The sequence below is a fragment of the Mobula hypostoma genome, chromosome 8, assembly GCF_963921235.1.
Source record: "Mobula hypostoma chromosome 8, sMobHyp1.1, whole genome shotgun sequence".
Lineage (NCBI taxonomy): Eukaryota > Metazoa > Chordata > Chondrichthyes > Myliobatiformes > Myliobatidae > Mobula > Mobula hypostoma.
Window position 1 is genome coordinate 33,738,109 of NC_086104.1, and position 18,495 is coordinate 33,756,603.

Here is an 18,495-nt window from a genome sequence, read left to right on the forward strand (position 1 = left end):
GTGGAAAATGTGTGACTGGCTGCATTACGACCTGATACGAGAGCACCAATGCCTTTGAGTGAAAAATACTCCAAAATGCAGTGAATTCGGCCCAGAACATGACGGGTAAAACCTCCCAACCATTGAGCACATCTACACGAAATGTTGCCAGAGAAAAGCAGCATCCATCATCACAAGTCCTGACCGCCCAGGCCCTGCTGCCATCAGGTAGAAGGTACACAGGACTCGCACCACCAGCTTCAAGAACAGTTACTACCCCTCAACCATCAGGCTTTTGAACAAAAGGAGACAGCTACACTCATTTAAGGACTCTATTGCTATTGATTTATGTTTACACTTGCACAGCTTGTTTACAAATTACAGTTACTGTTCTATAGATTTTGTTAAGAATGCCTGCAGAAAAAGAATCTCAGGGTTATATGTGGTGACATGTATGTACTCTGATAATAAATTTGAATTGGAACTTTGATAGATTCTTGATGCTTTGATGTGGGGAGAAGGCAGGAGATTGGGGCTGAGAGAAATGACATAGCAGACTCAATGGACGAAATGGCCCAATTTTGCTCCTATATCTTATGGTCTTGTGATAAGGCCAGACTCAGGGTGGAGGACCAACACCTCAAATTCCATCTGAGTATCCTCAATCTGATGGCATGAGGTTCAATTTCACTAACTTCTGGTTAAGAAACTGAAGAGAATCGTGGGTACAGGCCAGCACATCAGAGGAACCAGACTCCCCTCCATGGACTCTGTCTATACTTCACACTTCCTCAAAGCAGCCAGCATAATCAAAGACCTGACAAAGGGACTCGGCCCAAGACATCAGCTCTTTCCTATAGATGTTTCCTGATTTGCTGAGTTCCTCCAGCATTTTGGGTGTGTTGCTCTGGATTTCCAACATCCACATATTTTCTTGTGTTTGTAATCAAAGACCCTCCTTGAACATACTGTCTTTCAGCACAAGAAGTTCTCCAGGTGCTGGAAATCTTCAGCAGCACACACACAAAATGCTGAAGGAACTCAGCATGCCAGGCAGCATTTATGGAAGGGAATAAACAGTCAACATATCTGGCCAAGGCCCTTCATCAGGACTGGAAAGGAAGGGGACAGAAACCAGAATGACGTGGGGGGAGGGGGTGGAGGAAGAGTGTGTGCATATGGTCAAAAAGTTTGAGAGCAGCAGAGATCGTGGGGGGAAGGGGCGGGGTGGAGAAGTGGAGCTGCTCCAGCATTTTGGATGTGTTGCACCCTTCTATTCTCCCTCTCCAATCGGGCAGAATATACAGAGGCCTGAAAGCATATACAACCAGGCTCAAGGACAGCTTCTATCCCACTGTTTTCAGAATCCTGAACAGTTCTGTTGTACAATAAAATGGACTCTTGGCCTCAATTTACCTTGTTATGATCTTGCACCTTATTGTTTACCTACACTGCTCTCTTTCGGTAGCTCTTACACTTTATTCTGCATTGTTATTATTTTACCTTGTTCTAGTGCAATATCTGTGGGCACGTGGCCAAGTGGTTAAGGCATTGGACTAGCAACCTGAAGGTCGTGAGTTCGAGCCCCAGCTGAGGCAATGTGGTGTGTCCTTGAGCAAGGCACTTAATCACACATTGCTCTGCGATGGCACTGGTACCAAGCTGTATGGGTCCTAATGCCCTTCCCTTGGACAACATCGGTGTCGTGGAGAGGGGAGATTTGCAGCATGGGCAACTGCTGGTCTTCCATACAACCTTGCCCAGGCCTGCACCCTCGAGAGTGAAGACTTTCCAGGCGCAGATCCATGGTCTCGCAAGACTAACGGATGCCTTTAAAGTGCAATGCACTGTGTAATTGTTCAACAGGCTTTTCACTCTATCTTGGTATATGTGACAATAATAAACCAATACCAATTACTCCCCACCACTTACCTTTTCAATTTCTTATTCTGGTTATCCACTTGCTCCTTCCCTACCCATCACCTCCCTCTAGTTACCCTTCTCCTTCCCTTTCTCCCATTGCCCATGGTCCTCTCCTATCAGATTCCTTCTTTTTCAGCCATTTACCTTTGCTACCCATCGCCTTTCATCTCCCAGTTTACTTCCTCCTCCACCTTCCCTCATACCTGGTCTGATCTATCACCTGCCATCTTGTACTCCTTACACTCTCTTTCCATTCCTGATGAAGGGTCTCAGCCCAAAAGGTCAGCTGTTTATTCTCCTTTATAGATGCTGCCTGACATGCTGAGTTTCTCCAGCATTGTGTGTATGTTCTTCATGTATTTCCTACAGGTGTGCATTTCATAGTTTTTACATTCCTTTGCTTTCTTCCTCTTCGCTTACTTGCTTTCCTGGAATTTATCATCCATTATTTATGTTCTCTCCCTAAGAAAATTTATAAATTGGTCAAATATAATCGCCCTTTTAAAAAATATGTTCACTGATTATACCTTGATTTTTTTCTAAGTGCCTTGCCATAACATTTTAAGAATACCTTGCAACATTTTCCCTATTCCCTGTTGGGTGCCATGGTACTATTACAGCCTTGGGTGTTCTGGAGTTCAGAGTTCAATTCCAGCACTGCCCTGTAAGGAGCCTCTGTACCTCCTCCTTGTGGAATGTGCGGGTTTTCCCCATGTGTTCTGGTTTCCTCCCACAGTCCAAAGGTGTAGCAGGTAGGTTAATTGGTCATTACAGATTATTCCATGATTAGATTATGGTTCATCAGGGTTGTGAGGGGTTACTGGGACAGTGCGGCTCGAAGGGCCCACTCTTCAGAATCAGGTTTATTATCGCCAGCATGTGGCGTGAAATTTGTTAACTTAGCAGCAGCAGTTCAATGCAATACATAATCTAACAAAGAGAGGAAAAAATATAATAATAATAAATAAAATAATGTTCAAAAACAGAAATACTGCATATTAAAAAAAAGTGAGGTAGTGTCCAAAGCTTCAAAGTCCATTTAGGAATTTGATGGCAGAGGGGAAGAAGCTGTTCTTGAATCGCTGAGCGTGTGCCTTCAGGCTTCTGTATCTCCTGCCTGATGCTAACAGTGAGAAAAGGGCATGCCCTGGGTGCTGGAGATCTTTAATAATGGACGCTGCCTTTCTGAGACACCGCTCCCTGAAGATGTCCTGGGTACTTTGTAGGCTAGTGCCCAAGATGGAGCTGACTAGATTTACATCATATTCTAGTCATTGACTCTTCATTGTATTGCTAAATGAAATAAAATAAAAATAAATATTACAGATGTTATTCCCTAACCCCTAATTTCCTATTTTCTGTCTACCTCTCTTCTTGAATAAATGAGTTCTATTTGCTATTTTCATTCTAACAGAACCTTCCCTGAATTTGGAGAATTTGGGAGCATTAAAAACAAAGGATGCTCCTTTTTTGCATGTCAGAATAAACTCAACCTGACCTGAATTATCTCACAAGCCACTTCTTTTGGGACCCTAGAACAAAGCCTAGTAAGACCCAAAGATTTAGCTAAACAGCTCCAATTATGATAACTTTTTCTGAATTACTCTCACCCCTTTAGTTCGTTTTCTGGGAAATCATTTGTATTCCTTATAGTAAAGACTGATGCAACATACCTGTTTAATTCATCTGCCATATCATTGTCATCTATTATTAACTTCACTGACTCATTTTCTGTGGAAACATGTTGCTAACTCCTTTCTCCATTTTCATTAATCATTAGTCATACAGTGTTGTTTGTTCTAACTTGTACCAAAACATTCTCCGAAATCTGATAGCAGCCACGTTATTGTCGTGTTATCATGACATTCTGACAATATGTTGCTTCTGATGTTTACCAGCCAACCTAGAGATCCAGAAAGTTCTTGAACCACAAACACAAATCACAATTTCATGCCGTTTGCTAGGATCTAAAGAACAATCCTCCATTTTATGTAATTTGTGTCAAAGATGGAAAAATATAAACAGGCTAATTAAACTTTGTTTAATGCACAAAATATCTATAAATAATTGAAATTTTAAAAAACTATTAAATCAGTGTTATTCACCTTAATTAACTGAGCCAAGATTTTACAAGTATACTGATTTCCTGCAGCATCAACTGAAGTTAATGTACAGCTGGGAAGGCTTCTCATCTTTTTAGCTAAAGTTGAGATTAATAAATTAATTCAGCATTATAGTTTTGAGTGATGTCAAAATGCTTTTGCCAAAAGTAACTTAAATAGGCATGGTAGAGGGAAAAAAAACATAATCTTAAATACCACTCACCTCTCCTGTTAGATTCCTTCTTCTTCAACCCAAGTCTACTTTTTACTCCATCCGCCCTACCCCAACTACCCACCTTCCCCCTCTCCTGGTTTCACCTATTACTTGCCATGTTGTGGTCCTTCCCCTGCTCCCACCTTCTTATTCTGGCTTCCTTCCTGCTTCCTTCCCAGTCCTGATGAAAGATCTCGGCCCAAAATGTTGATTGTTTATTCCACTCCATAGTTGCTGGGGACCCACTGAGTTCCTCCAGCATTTTGTGTGTGGTACACTGGATTTCCAGGACCTGCAGAATCTCCTGAGTTTATCAACAAGATTACCCATTTTTGCCCTGTGAAATGGATGGTGGTCCCCACCACTGAAAAGTATATGCTTAGAGATGATTAGCAAGGACAAGACTGGATTTTGATATCTTCTGTAGTTGAATAACTCTCAGCTCGAGATAAATTATCGTGGTGTAGTGACCCACTTTCTAGCACACACAAACCGGCTCACGAAACAGCGCGCACAGGCAGAAGGCCGGCCCCAAAAAAGGCGCCAGGCCATCTTCACCAGCAGGGGGAAAATCCCACGCACGGAAAGGGTCTGGGAATATGCATTCCCCACAGCAGTCCCGCCCCAGGGAGGGTGGGAACGGGAAGGCTTTAAAGCAGGCCGCGAAGTTTGAATAAATCTCTTTATCGCAACTCCAACTCACTGACTCCGTGTGGTTATTCTAGCGCTGTGTGTAGCACACCGCTACAGTGGCAGAATGCTCATCCATGTGCTTTGCAGCCCCTTCAAGAGGATAGAGTCAATAAAGGACTAAATGCAGTTGTGACACTTCTGCAACACATATTGAGAGAGAATCACTAATGGACTCAACAACACTCCATTTCCTCAGGAGGCTAAAGAAATTTGGCATGTTGCCATCAATTCTTACCAATTTTTATTGATGCAGCATAGAAAGCACTCTATCCAAATGATTCACAGCTTAGTATAGCAACAGGTTTGCCTATTATCACAAGAAACTGCAGAGAGTTATAGACATAACTCAGCCCATCACAGAAACCAGTCTCCCTTACATGGAGTCTACCTACAATTTTTGATGTACCAAGAATGAAAGTATTGAAGTGTTTCTTCAACAATTACTCCTATATATTTTCGGCCAATTATTCTTTGGGATCTGGACAGCACCGGTAAGGTCAGCATTTGTTTCCCATCCTTAAATGGCCTGGAGAAGTTGGTGGTAAGACACCTTCCTGAAACCCCTGCAATCTTCTGGTTAAGGCATTCTCAGAGTGCTGTTGAGGAGGGAATTCCAGGATTTAGACCCAATGACAATAGACAAAGACTGCAACAGATTTCCAAGTCAAGATGGTATACATCTTGGAGGTAAATCTGAAAGTGGTGAGATACCCACCCATTGATGCCTTTGTCTTTTGTGGCATTAGAATAGTTATCAGAGTAACCCGGAGTGGGCAATGACACATGCTGCAGTCACCGTGGACTGGTGGTGAAGGGAATGAATTTTAAGATGCTGGATTGAATGTTGATGAGTAGACTTATAACATGGATCCAGGGAATACCTGTTACTGTAGTACAAGGAAGTGAAAAGGTTCAAAAATGTTAGGGGTCAAATGTTGATACAGGTTTCTAAAGTTTTGCCATCTGCAATAGTTTACATATTATTAAAATCTTACATTTGGAATTCCATACAACCTCTTTCAACTTCGTGAAAATGCAATATTTTCCTATCCATCTTCTTCTATAATAATATAAATTAAAAATAGCATGTTATGGATCCTCATAGAGGGAGCAGATGTGGAGAAAATAAGTAATTTCAAGTTCCTGGGTGTCAAGATCTCTGAGGACCTAACCTGGTCCCAACTTATCAATGCAGTTATAAAGCGGCAAGACAGCGACTATACTTCAGTAGGAGTTTGAAGAGATCAGCATGTCAACAAAAACACTCAAAATCTTCTATTGTTGTACTGTGGAGAGCACTCTGACAGGCTGCATCACTGTCTGGTACGGAGGGGCTACTGCACAGGACTGAAAGAAGCTGAAGGTTGGAAATCTAGTCAGCTCCATCTTGGGCACTAGCCTACAAAGTACCCAGGGCATCTTTAGGGAGCGGTGTCTCAGAAAGGTAGCGTCCATTATTAAGGACCTCCAGCACCCAGGGCAAGCCCTTTTCTCACTGTTACCATCAGGTAAGAGATATAGAAGCCTGAAGGCACACACTCAGCGAATCAGGAACAGCTTCTTCCACTCTGCCATCCGATTCCTAAATGGATATTGAATCCTTGGACACCACCTCACATTTTTTAATATACAGTATTTCTGATTTTTGCACATTTTAAAAAATGTATTCAATATACATATACTGTAATTTATTTATTTATTATTATTTTTATTGATTTTATTTTCTCTTCTATATTATGTGTTGCATTGAACTGCTAGGGCTAACAAACTTCCAAGTCACTGAATATCCCTTGGAATACAGTTGTCAATCATCAAGAAATGGAAAGAATATGACACAGCTGTAAATCAGCTTAGAGCAGGCCGTCGTCAAAAACTGAGTAAACGTGCAAGAAGGCGACTAGTGAAGGAGACCTATCACAGTCTGGAGGAGTTACAAGCTTCAGTGGCTGAGATGGGAGAGACTGATCAACACTGGTGTACCTCAGGGGTGTGTGCTTAGCCCACTGCTCTACTCTCTGTATACACATGTCTGTGTGGTTAGGCATTGCTCAAGCACCTTCTACAAATTTCCTGATGATACAACCATTGTTGGCAGAATTTCAGGTGGTGACAAGAGGGCATACAGGAGTGAGATATGCCAACTAGTGGAGTGGTGCCGCAGCAACAACCTGGCACTCAACGTCAGTGAGACGAAAGAGCTGATTGTGGACTTCAGGAAGGGTAAGACAAAGGAACACATACCATTCCTCATAGAGGGATCAGAAGTGGAGAGAGTGAGCAGTTTCAAGTTCCTGGGTGTCAAGATCTCTGAGGATCTAACCTGGTCCCACCACATCAATGTAGTAATAAAGAAAGCAAGACAGCAGCTATATTTCATTAGGAGTTTAAAGAGATTTGGCATGTCTGAATGACTATCGACCTATGGCTCTGACATCAATTGCTATGAAGTGCTTCGAGAGATTGGTTATGGCACACATCAACCACAGCCTACCGGTCAACCTCGACGTTTTGCAATTCGCCCACCGGAGCAACAGGTCAACGTCAGATGCCATCTCTCTGGCCCTACATTCCTCCTTAGAACACCTGGAGAATAAAGACGCATACGTAAGCCTCCTTTTCATTGACTACAGCTCTGCCTTTAATACCATCATTCCAAATAAACTGATTTCTAAGCTCCGGAACCTGGGCCTTAGCATTCAGATCTGCAGCTGGATCTTCAACTTCCTCACAGACAGTACCCAGGCTGTAAAAATAGGGGACAAGCTCTCCTCTACAATCACTTTGAGCACCGGTGCCCCACAAGGCTGTGTACTCAGCCCCCTGGTGTACTCACTGTACACCCATGACTGTGTAGCAAAGTTTCCATCAAACTCAATATACAAGTTTACTGATGACACAACAATTGTAGGCCGTATCTCAGGTAATGATGAGTTTGAGTACAGAGGGGAAATTAAGAACCTGGTGGCATGGTGCGAAGACAATAACTTATCCCTCAACGTCAGTAAGACGAAGGAATTGGTTGTTGACTTCAGAACAAGTAGCGGACCGCACGACCCAATTTACATCAGTGATGCACAAGTGGAACAGGTCAAAAGCTCTAAGTTCCTCGAGGTCAATATCACAAATGACCTGACTTGGTCCAACCAAGCAGAGTTCACTGTCAAGAAGGCCCACTCGCGTCTTTACTTCCTGAGAAAACTATAGAAATTTGGCCTGTCCCCTAAAACCCTCACTAATTTTTATAGATGCACCGTAGAAAGCATTCTTCTCCGGTGCATCACAACCTGGTATGGAAGTTATCCTGTCCAAGACCGAAAGAAGCTGCAGAGGATCATGAACACAGCGCAGCACATCACACAAACCAATCTTCCGTCTGTGGACTCACTTTACACCGCACGCTGTCGGAGCAGTGCTGCCAGGATAATCAAGGACACGACCCACCCAGCCAACACACTCTTCGTCCCTCTTCCCTCCGGGAGAAGGCTCAGGAGCTTGAAGACTCGTACAGCCAGATTTGGGAACAGCTTCTTTCCAACTGTGATAAGACTGCTGAACGGATCCTGACCCGGATCTGGGCCGGACCTGCCTCTCGGTTTTTTTGCACTTACCTTACTTTCCATTTCTTTATTTTCTATTTATGAGTTATAATTTAAATTTTTAATATTTACTGATTTTTACTATTTTTAATATTTAATATTTGTAATCCAGGGAGTGGGAAGCGCAGAATCAAATATTGCTGTGATGATTTTACGTTCTACTACCAATTGTTTGGTGACAATAATGTATAAAGTATGAAGTGTCAACAAATACGTTCAAAAACTTCTCTTTCTGTACCGTGGAAAGCATTCTGACTGGCTGCATCACTGTCTGGTATGGGGTGGGGAGGGGTGGGGGAACGGGGCTACTGCACAGGACTGGAAGAAGCTGCAGAAGGCTGTAAATCTAGTCAGTTCCATATTGGGTACTAGCCTACAAAGTACCCAGGACATCTTCAGGGAGCAGTGTCTCAGAAAGGCAGCATCCATTATTAAGGACCTCCAACACCCAGGGCATGCCCTTTTCTCACTGTTACCATCAGGTAGGAGGTACAGAAGCCTGAAGGCACACACTCAGTGATTCAGAAACAGCTTCTTCCCCTCTGCCATCTGATTCCTAAATGGACAATGAACACAACCTCACTTTCTTAATATATATTATTTCTGTTTATGCATGATTTTTAATCTATTCAGTATACGTATACTGTAATTGATTTACTTATTTGTTTGTTTTTTATTTATTTATTCTAGATTGTTTATTGCATTGAACCACTGCTGCTAAGTTAACAAATTTCATGGCACATGCCGGTGATAATAAAGCTGATTCTGATTCTGATTATGGGTGTGTTTCTGATACAATTTTCTGATTATTTATTACCTTTCCTGTTACAAGGACGTGGCTGGGGATGAACCCACGTGAAGAACACGGGCACGGAGACAGGATAGTGAGGCGCTCATATAGCCGCAAACGTGGAACAGGTATCCAGGAGAGTCTTTACATGGAGACAAGGTTTACGCAGTTGATCCAGGGAATGGTGTGGATCTTAGAACTGACAGTCCTAAGGAATAAGGAAATGAGGTTTACACACACTAGAATTGACCAACGAACTGGCAAAGCATGGCTGTGATGCCAGAGTTCTTATCCTATGTTCGCTAATGGGAATCAGGTGTGCTGTAATTAATGAAACTAGCGATAATTGGGAATCAGCCGACAGGAATTAAGACACATCAATGAGATAATAGCAAGATGGGGAATTGCCAGACGGGACCATGACATTTCCCGAACAAACAAAACGTTTTGATCTGGTTTGGTTTTTACACTCTCCTCAAACTGCAATCACTTCCTACACTTACAACTTGGCCTCAGTCTTGTTTATAACATCAGAAACAGGGGTCAAGAAATAACACTCCATTTGCAAATCAATGCTTTCTGCAGAGGTGTGGACAAAATTAGCAAGGACAGAAAGCCACATATACAGTCCCTGGGAACTACAGAGGCAACACACACAAAATGCTGGAGGAACTCAGCAGGCCAGGCAGCATTTAGGAAAAGAGTACAGTCAACATCTCAGGCCAAAACCCTTCGGCAGGATTTTTAGCATCTGCAGATTTTCTCTTGTTTGAGTCTACAGTAGTATTTGTTCTGCATTTGAAAACATTATTTTCTCACTCTCATAAACAAAAGTGGTTCCCCAACTGTTACTACAAGTACACTAGTTTCAGTGAAATAATTCTCCGTTGGGCCTTTCATTTCATCTGTAGACTTGAGGATTTACATCTCCATGTTCTTTATCTATTTCCCATGAAATGCCAAGTGGAACAAACAGATGGGTATTGTAGATGGTGCTTCACATTTAAAGCAGATTTATATTTCTGTATCAAATCGATGCCGTGGGTACGGCGTCGCCGTGAGCCCTACGCGGATCCCTACGCATAGCCTGATGCACACCTCTCCCAAAATGTAACTACGCGTCGTGGCAACGTAGACCGCAACAACTGTGATTGGTCTGCTTGATAGCATCGCACTTCCTCGTACGCTGCAATAGCTTCCCATTGGGCGACTGAAGAGCAGGGAAGGAACTCTGGCTGCAATGCTTTCCATAAAGCTTTACAGACCTCCGAAATTATGGAGGACACATTTCACTTTTATGAAAAAAGACGCATGCTTTAAACTTGTTTACCCCGAGAAAGACTACCATGACCATGAAGCCTTGCTCGGGCAGGTGTGTGAGCATGCACAACGTGCCCAAATTGCAGACACACCAATGCGCAGGTATAAATGCTCGCCACTTGCGTAGGTTACAGCGTCCATTTGACGCAGAAGTATAAATCAGCCTTTAGTGTAAGTATCAGACATAATTACCGCCCTGCTGATTATTGCAGTGGGACTATTCATTATAAATAGTGTCAAGGGATCTGTCTATCAGTCTGCTGCTGCAAAACTTCTTCAAATTTAACTTTAAGTAGATTTTCTGACAGGCTGTGGGGGATTACAGTTTACTTTTGGTTCCTGTTCTTCACAGGTAGATAAGGTCGCAGAAAAAACTTTTGGCACATTGGTCTTCATAAATCAAAGTATTGAGAACAGGAGACGAGTGTTACGACATGTACCCAACTGCACCAGCTTCCAGCGTTAAGACGCCCTGACTCTCCGGGATACGGATAGTTGGCGCGGTCCCTTTAAGCGTTCCGGACCATTCCGGTACTTGGCTAATCATGTTCTGGGCGCTACGAATTGAGTAAAGGACATCTGAGCTGCTCAATCATAAGCCTAACTAGAAATATCATCTAGCGTTTTGTTTTTGCTCAGTTCTTGTTCCAACTTTATACCGTATTTCAATTCCAGCCTCGGATACGCCAGCACTGAGGTCCTAACCATTCTCGTCAAGGTCGCTCGTCACAGTACGATTGAGACAACATGGATGCCGCGGGGTATCAGAGTCTCTCGGCTGCTGTCACTACCCACAGCGAGAGGATTTCCAGACAGAACCTGGAGCTGCACGCCCTCCAGACCGCCAACCCCCAGCTGTCACAAGGAGGGTGCCGGAGTCGCTTGGGTGCGGCTGTCAGTCACTCTGTGGAGCCAGTACATCTTCCGACCCCGGAGAGATTCGATGGAGACCCAGATTTTTGCCGCGGCGTCCTCTCTCAAAGCTGATTGGCGTTCGAACGCCAGCCATCCCGGATCTCTTCGGAGCACAGAAAAGTGGCCTTCATGATCTCCCCTGACCTGGAGAGCTCTCGCCTGGGCCGCCACATATAGGCAATGAAGGTCAGAGACTTGCACCGATTCAGAGGAGTTCATGGACACCATGAGAATAGTATTTTATCATCCCACCGGTGCAAACAGAGCCTTAGACGTTATGATGAAGCTGCATCAGGGAGGACAGACACCAGCTGACAATGCTATTGAGTTCCAAACGTTGGCACAAGACAGTGGTTGGAATGGGGAAGCCTTGGCCACTAGGTACTGCCACGAACTCCGGGAAGAACTAAAGGATGCCTTTGCCTTCGGAGAGCAACAGGTCCTCCTCAACTAGTCCATCTGCCATAACAATCAAATCGTCTGGCAAAGCATAAGAGGGACTACATTATGAGGCCAAGGAGGGCTATCCTAAGCAATTCCACCCCCTGATCTCATATCAACACCAGCCCGTCTCTTGCTCAGGACTCTATTGAGCCCATGTAGCCAAGTTACACGAAGCTCGACACCAATGAGAGGTCTCTGCATCTGAATCAAGGCTGCTGCTATTTCCGCAGGGATGCAGGTCATCTGTGGGCCGAATGTCTGAAGCTGCAGCCACCTGGAGATCTGCTAAGACTGTCCAGTATCGGGAGGACTGTGACGGTATCAGCCACTACTCTCAATCCCACGTATTCTGGTTTCATGCTGAAGGCAGAGTTCACCGGGGGTAAAAACTTGTGGTAGGTGATGGCTTTTGTGGCAACAGGCAATTTTCTGGACTTGGGAACCACCTGCCTGCTGGACATACTGCTGCAAGAGTGGAGCCAGTCAATGCCCACAAACATCTAGGACAGCTGCCCGCTAGGTTCTGAGCAGATCCAGCAACAGACTGGTTTTGCAGATGAGGATAGGGGATCATGTGGAAGACTTTAGTTTCTAACATTATTGATTCTCCATTCATACTCCTGATCCTTGGGCACCCTTGGCTGTCCCAGCACAACCCATCAACGGACTGGAGGGAGGGGTGACCCATTGCTTGGTCCAGTTATGTTTGCTGCATGGCGTTCCGACCCCAGACTCTCCTGACATCAATGGCCAGCAAGGGGACAGACTACATTGAGTCACAATCAGAATCGGGTTTATTATCACCAGCATGTGTCATGAAATTTGTTAACTTAGCAGCAGCAGTACAATGCAATACATAATATAGAAAGAATAAATTGATTACAGTAAGTATGTATATAAAATAGATTACAAATAGTGCAAAACAGAAGTAGTGTGATTATATATATGTATGTTCATAGGTTCAATGTTCATTTTGGAATTGTATGGCAGAGGGGAAGAAGCTGTTCCTGAATCGTTGAGTATGTGCCTTCAGGCTTCTGTACCTCCTTCCCGATGGTAACAATGAGAAGAGGGCATGCCCTGGGTGATGGAGGTCTTTAATAATGGAAGGTGCTTTTCTGAGACACCGCTCCCTGAAGATGCCTTGGATACTATGGAGGCTAGTACCCAAGATGGAGCTGACTAATTTTACAGCCTTCTGTAGCTTCTTTTGGTCCTGGGTAGTAGCCCCCACCCCCAGGACCTCATACCAGATAGTGACATAGCCTGTCAGAATGCTCTCCAAGGTACATCTATAGAAGTTTTTGAGTGTTTTAGGTGACAAACCAAATCTCTCCAAACTCTTAATGAAATAAAGCCACCGTCTTGCCTTCTTTTAGCTGCATCAATATGTTGGGACCAGGTTAGATCCTCTGAGGTCTTACACTCAGGAAATTGCTCACTCTCCACTTCTGATCCCTCAAGGAGGATTGGTTTGTGTTCCCTCATCTTACCCTTCCTGAAGTCCACAGTCAACTCTTTTGTATTACTGACATTGAATGCAAGGTGGTTGCTGCGACACAACTCAACTAGCTGGTATATCTTGCTCCTGTACACCCTCTCATCTCCATCTGAGATTCTGCCAACAATGGTTGTCATCAGCATTTGAGTTGTACCTAGCCACACAGTCATGGGTATAGAGTAGTGGGCTAGTGGTGCGCCAGTGATGATCGTCAGCAAGGAGGTGTTATTTCATGAATGTGCACAGACTGTGATCTTCCAGTTAGGAGGTCGAGGATCCAAATGCAGAGAGAGGTACAGAGGCCCAGGTTCTATAGCTTTTCAATCAGGAATGTGGGAATGATGGTGTTAACTGATGAGCTATAGTCAATGAACAACATCTTGACATAGGTGTTTGTATATTCAGGTGGTCTAAGGTCATGTGAAGAGGCATTGAGATTGCATCTACTGCCGGCCTATTGTGGTGATAAGCAAATTGTTCCTTGCTGAGGCAGAAGTTGATTCTAGCCATGCCCGACCTCTCACATCACTGTAGATGTGAGTGCTACTGGGTGATAGTCATTAAGGCAGCTCACACTGCTCTTCTTAGCCGATGGTATAATTGTTGCCTTTTTGAATGAGGTGGGAACTTCCAACCATAGCAGTGAGAGATTGAAAATGTCCTTGAATACTCCTGCCAGTTGGTTGGCACAAGTTTTCAGAGACTTGCCAGGTACACCTACTTACGAGGGTTCACTCTCCTAAAAAAAAAGAAAGAAGCATCACGTCAGCCTTCAAGACAGAGACCACAGGGTCACTGGGAAGCAGGGATCTTCACAGAAGATCCCTTCCATAGAAGACATTGAGCTTATCTGGTAGTGAAGCATCATTGCCATTCATGATGTTGGGTTTCACTTTGTAGGAAATAATGTCCTGCAAATCCTGCTGGAGTTGACGTGCATCCACTGTTGCCTTCGACCTTGCCCATAATTGTCTTCACTTTTTTTAAATATAATTTTTATTGAGTTTTCAAAATGATTACATAGAATGATAATATCTACCCTCCCCCCTCCCCTTAACCCTTCCCCCCGATATATACCCCTACTTGAAAAAAAAAGAAAAAGAAAGAACTGCCTGGATATTGGAAAGTTTCCACCTGCTCCATGGGATTCAAAATAAATTTAGTATATTTATTTATTACTTTCCCCAAGGGACCAACATCTTTATCATCGGAGCAACTAAATATGCCATCCTATCTTTTGTAAATATGGGCGCCAAATGTTCAAAAATGTATCATATTTATCTCTTAAATTATAAGTAATTTTTTCGAGTGGAATACAACTAGAAATTTCATGATTCCAATGATCCATACTTAAATACGAATCCGATTTCCAGGTAACTGCTATAGCCTTCTTGGCTACTGCCAATGCAATTTTTATAAATTCTTTTTGATACTTATTCAGTTTAAGTTTTGGTTTTATCCCTTCAATATCACCTAATAGAGATAATATAGGGTTATGTGGAAGTTGAGTTCCAGTAATTTGTTTCAATAAAACTCTTAAATTTATCCAAAAAGGTTGAATTTTGGAACAAGACCAGATAGAATTTAAGAAAGTACCAATTTCTCGACTACACCAAAAGCATTGATCAGATAAGTTTGAATTTAATCTATTTATTTTTTGCGGTGTAATATATAATTGGTGTAAAGAATTATGTTGTACTAATCTAAGTCGAACGTTTATTGTATTTGTCATACTGTCAAGACACAGTCTTGACCAATTTGTTTCATCAATATTAATATTCAGATCTGTTTCCCATTTTTGTTTTGACTTGTGGATTCCTTGTTTAATTGTCTGTTTTTGAATCAAATTATACATAAAAGAAATAAATTTTTTAATTTTTCTTTTTTGAATTAAAATTTCAATTTCATTGAGTTTTGGCAAAAAATTTGTTTGACCCAGTTTGTCTTTTAAATAAGCCCTTAATTGAAGGTAACAAAAGAAAGTGTTATTTGATATTTTATATTTATTCATTAATTGTTCAAATGACATCAATATACCTCGTTCATAACAGTCTCCTATAGATCTAATCCCTTTTTGGGACCAATTATATAAAAGTTGATTATCCATTGTAAAAGGAATAAGTCAATTGCAATTTCAATTGGAAGAAGAGATTACAAAATTAGAAAAAGAATCTCAAAGACATACAACTGAAGAAAAACGAAGACAACTTGTCAATGAGAAGTTACAATATAATACGCTTCAGACATATAGAATGGAAAAAGCAATCATGAGAACTAAGCAAAGGTATTATGAGTTAGGTGAGAGAGCACACAAAATTCTTGCTTGGCAGTTGAAAATAGAACAGGCTTCCAAAACGATAAATGCAATTAGAACAAGTGCAAATAAAATTACTTATAAACCTTTAGAAATTAATGAAACCTTCAAAAGTTTCTATTCTGAATTATATCAATCAGAATCACAAAATGATGTTAATGAGATAGAAAGGTTTTTATCACAAGTAACTCTTCCAAAATTGAAATCGGAAGAACAGAAGGGATTAGATATGCCTTTTACATTAAAAGAGGTTGAAGAGGCTTTAGGATCACTTCAAAGTAATAAATCTTCAGGAGAGGATGGTTTTCCACCTGAATTTTATAAAAAGTTTAAAGATTTATTATTTCCTCCTTTTATGGAGTTAATACATCAAGCGGAATAAATACATAAACTCCCAGAATCTTTCTCAACAGCGATTGTAATAGTATTGCCAAAAAAAGATAGAAATCCTTTAAAACCAGCATCATATAGGCCTATTTCTTTGTTGAACACGGATTATAAAATAATAGCAAAAATTTTATCGAATAGATAATCTAAATATTTACCAAAATTAATACATATGGATCAAACAGGATTTATTAAAAATAGACAATTGTCAGATAATGTAACTCGGCTACTCAATATAATTCATTTGGCACAAAAAAGGGAGGAGATGAGTATAGTAGTAGCCTTGGATGCAGAAAAAGCATTTGATAGATTGGAATGGGATTTTTTATTTAAAGTATTAGAAAAATATGGGTTAGGAACACCTTTTATAAACTGGATTAAAACTTTAAATACTAACCCTAATGCTAAAGTAGTGACAAATAGTCAAATTTCAACACCATTCCAGCTAAAAAGGTCAACTGGACAAGGTTGTCCATTATCTTCCTAGAGATGCTGCCTGTCCTGCTGCCTTCACCAGCAACTTTTATGTGTGTTGCTTGAATTTCCTGCATCTGCAGAATTCCTGTTGTTTGCGTTGTCCATTATCACCTGCTTTATTTGTATTGGCGATAGAACCATTAGCAGAACTAATTAAAATTGATTCAGATATTAAGAGTTAATCAGGAGGAATATAAAATTAATCTGTTTGCTGATGATGTTTTGATTTACTTAACAAATCCACAGCATTTGTTATGTAAATTATCTTCTAGATTGGATGAATATGGGAAAGTATCAGGGTATAAAATAAATTGGGATAAAAGTTAGATTTTACCTCTTACTAAAGGAGACTATAGCCAATGTCAATTAGTAACCCAATTTAGATGGCCGGTAAATGGTATGAAGTATTTAAGTATAAGACTTGATAATGTTGTAAAGAATTTATATAAATTTAATTATTTACCACTATTGAAAAAAATTCAAGAAGATCTTGACAAATGGATGATACTACCAATAACAATAGTGGGTAGAGTCAATGTTGTAAAAATGAATATATTTCCTAGAATACCGTATTTGTTTCAAACATTACCAACACAATTGCCACAGAAATTTTTTCAGGAGTTAAATAAATGTGTGAGAAAATTTCTTTGGAAAGGTAAGATGTCAAGAATATCATTGGAAATATTGACATGGAAATTTGAGTTAGGAGGGTTACAACTTCCAAACTTTAAGAATTATTATAAAGCAAATCAACTTAGATTTATTGCATCTTTCTTTGACGAACGAAAACCAGCATGGATTAGAATAGAATTAGATAAGATAGGAGAAAATACACCTGAAGATTTTATATATAAATGGGAATCTAAATGGATACGGGAAAAGAAAGAACCTCCTATATTAAAACATTTGATTGATCTATGGAATAAGATAATGAAATAAAGAAATCTTTATTAGCAAGGAGAACTTTGATTCAAAATTGTCTTTTCACTCTTGAAATAGTCCTCCACAAGTCATACCTGGTTCCTTGTACAGAACTGAGTTGTCAAACCTGAATGTCACAGATCTAGCTCTCAGCAGACAATGACACTGCTGGTTCCTCCATGGCTTTTGGTTTGGGAATGTACAGTAAGTTTTCATCAGCACTCACTCATCCACACAGGTTTTAATGAAATCGGTAACAACTGCAGCATACTCACCCAGATTTCAAGCCGAATCCCTGAAATACAGTCCAGTCCATCAATTCAAAGCAGACCTGTTAAGAGTTCCTGTGTTTCCCTTGTCCATACCTTCTTGGTCCTCACTACTGGTGCTGCAGTCTTCAGCCTCGGCCTTTGCTCAGGGAGTAGAAGTTCAGCCAAGTGATCAGACTTTCTGAAGTGTGGGCATGGTTGATGATGGTGTAACAGTGGTCCAGTGTGTTGTTTCCTCTGGTACTACAAGTGATTTGTTGACATTAATTATTCAGTAACTTTTTCAAGGTGCCCTGGTTAAAATCCCCAAAAAATGATGGTGAAGGTGTCAGGGTGTGCTGTTTTTGGGCATGTTGATCCCGTTGCTCAGATCATCCAGAGCCTGTTTGACATTGGCCTGAGATGGAAGGTACACTGCTACCAAAATGATTGCAGAAATCTACTGCAGCAGGTAAACTGGACTGCACTTAATTGCGAGATATCCTGGTCTGGTGAGCAGAATTGAGACAACACTGATATATTTGTGCACTGAGAGGTGTTGATCATGAGGCATACACCTCCACCTCTGCCTTTGAGAGACTTGGCAGTGCTATCCTGACAGTGTATCGTGAACCTATCAATCTGAATCACTGTCCAGTAGGGAAAGCGTT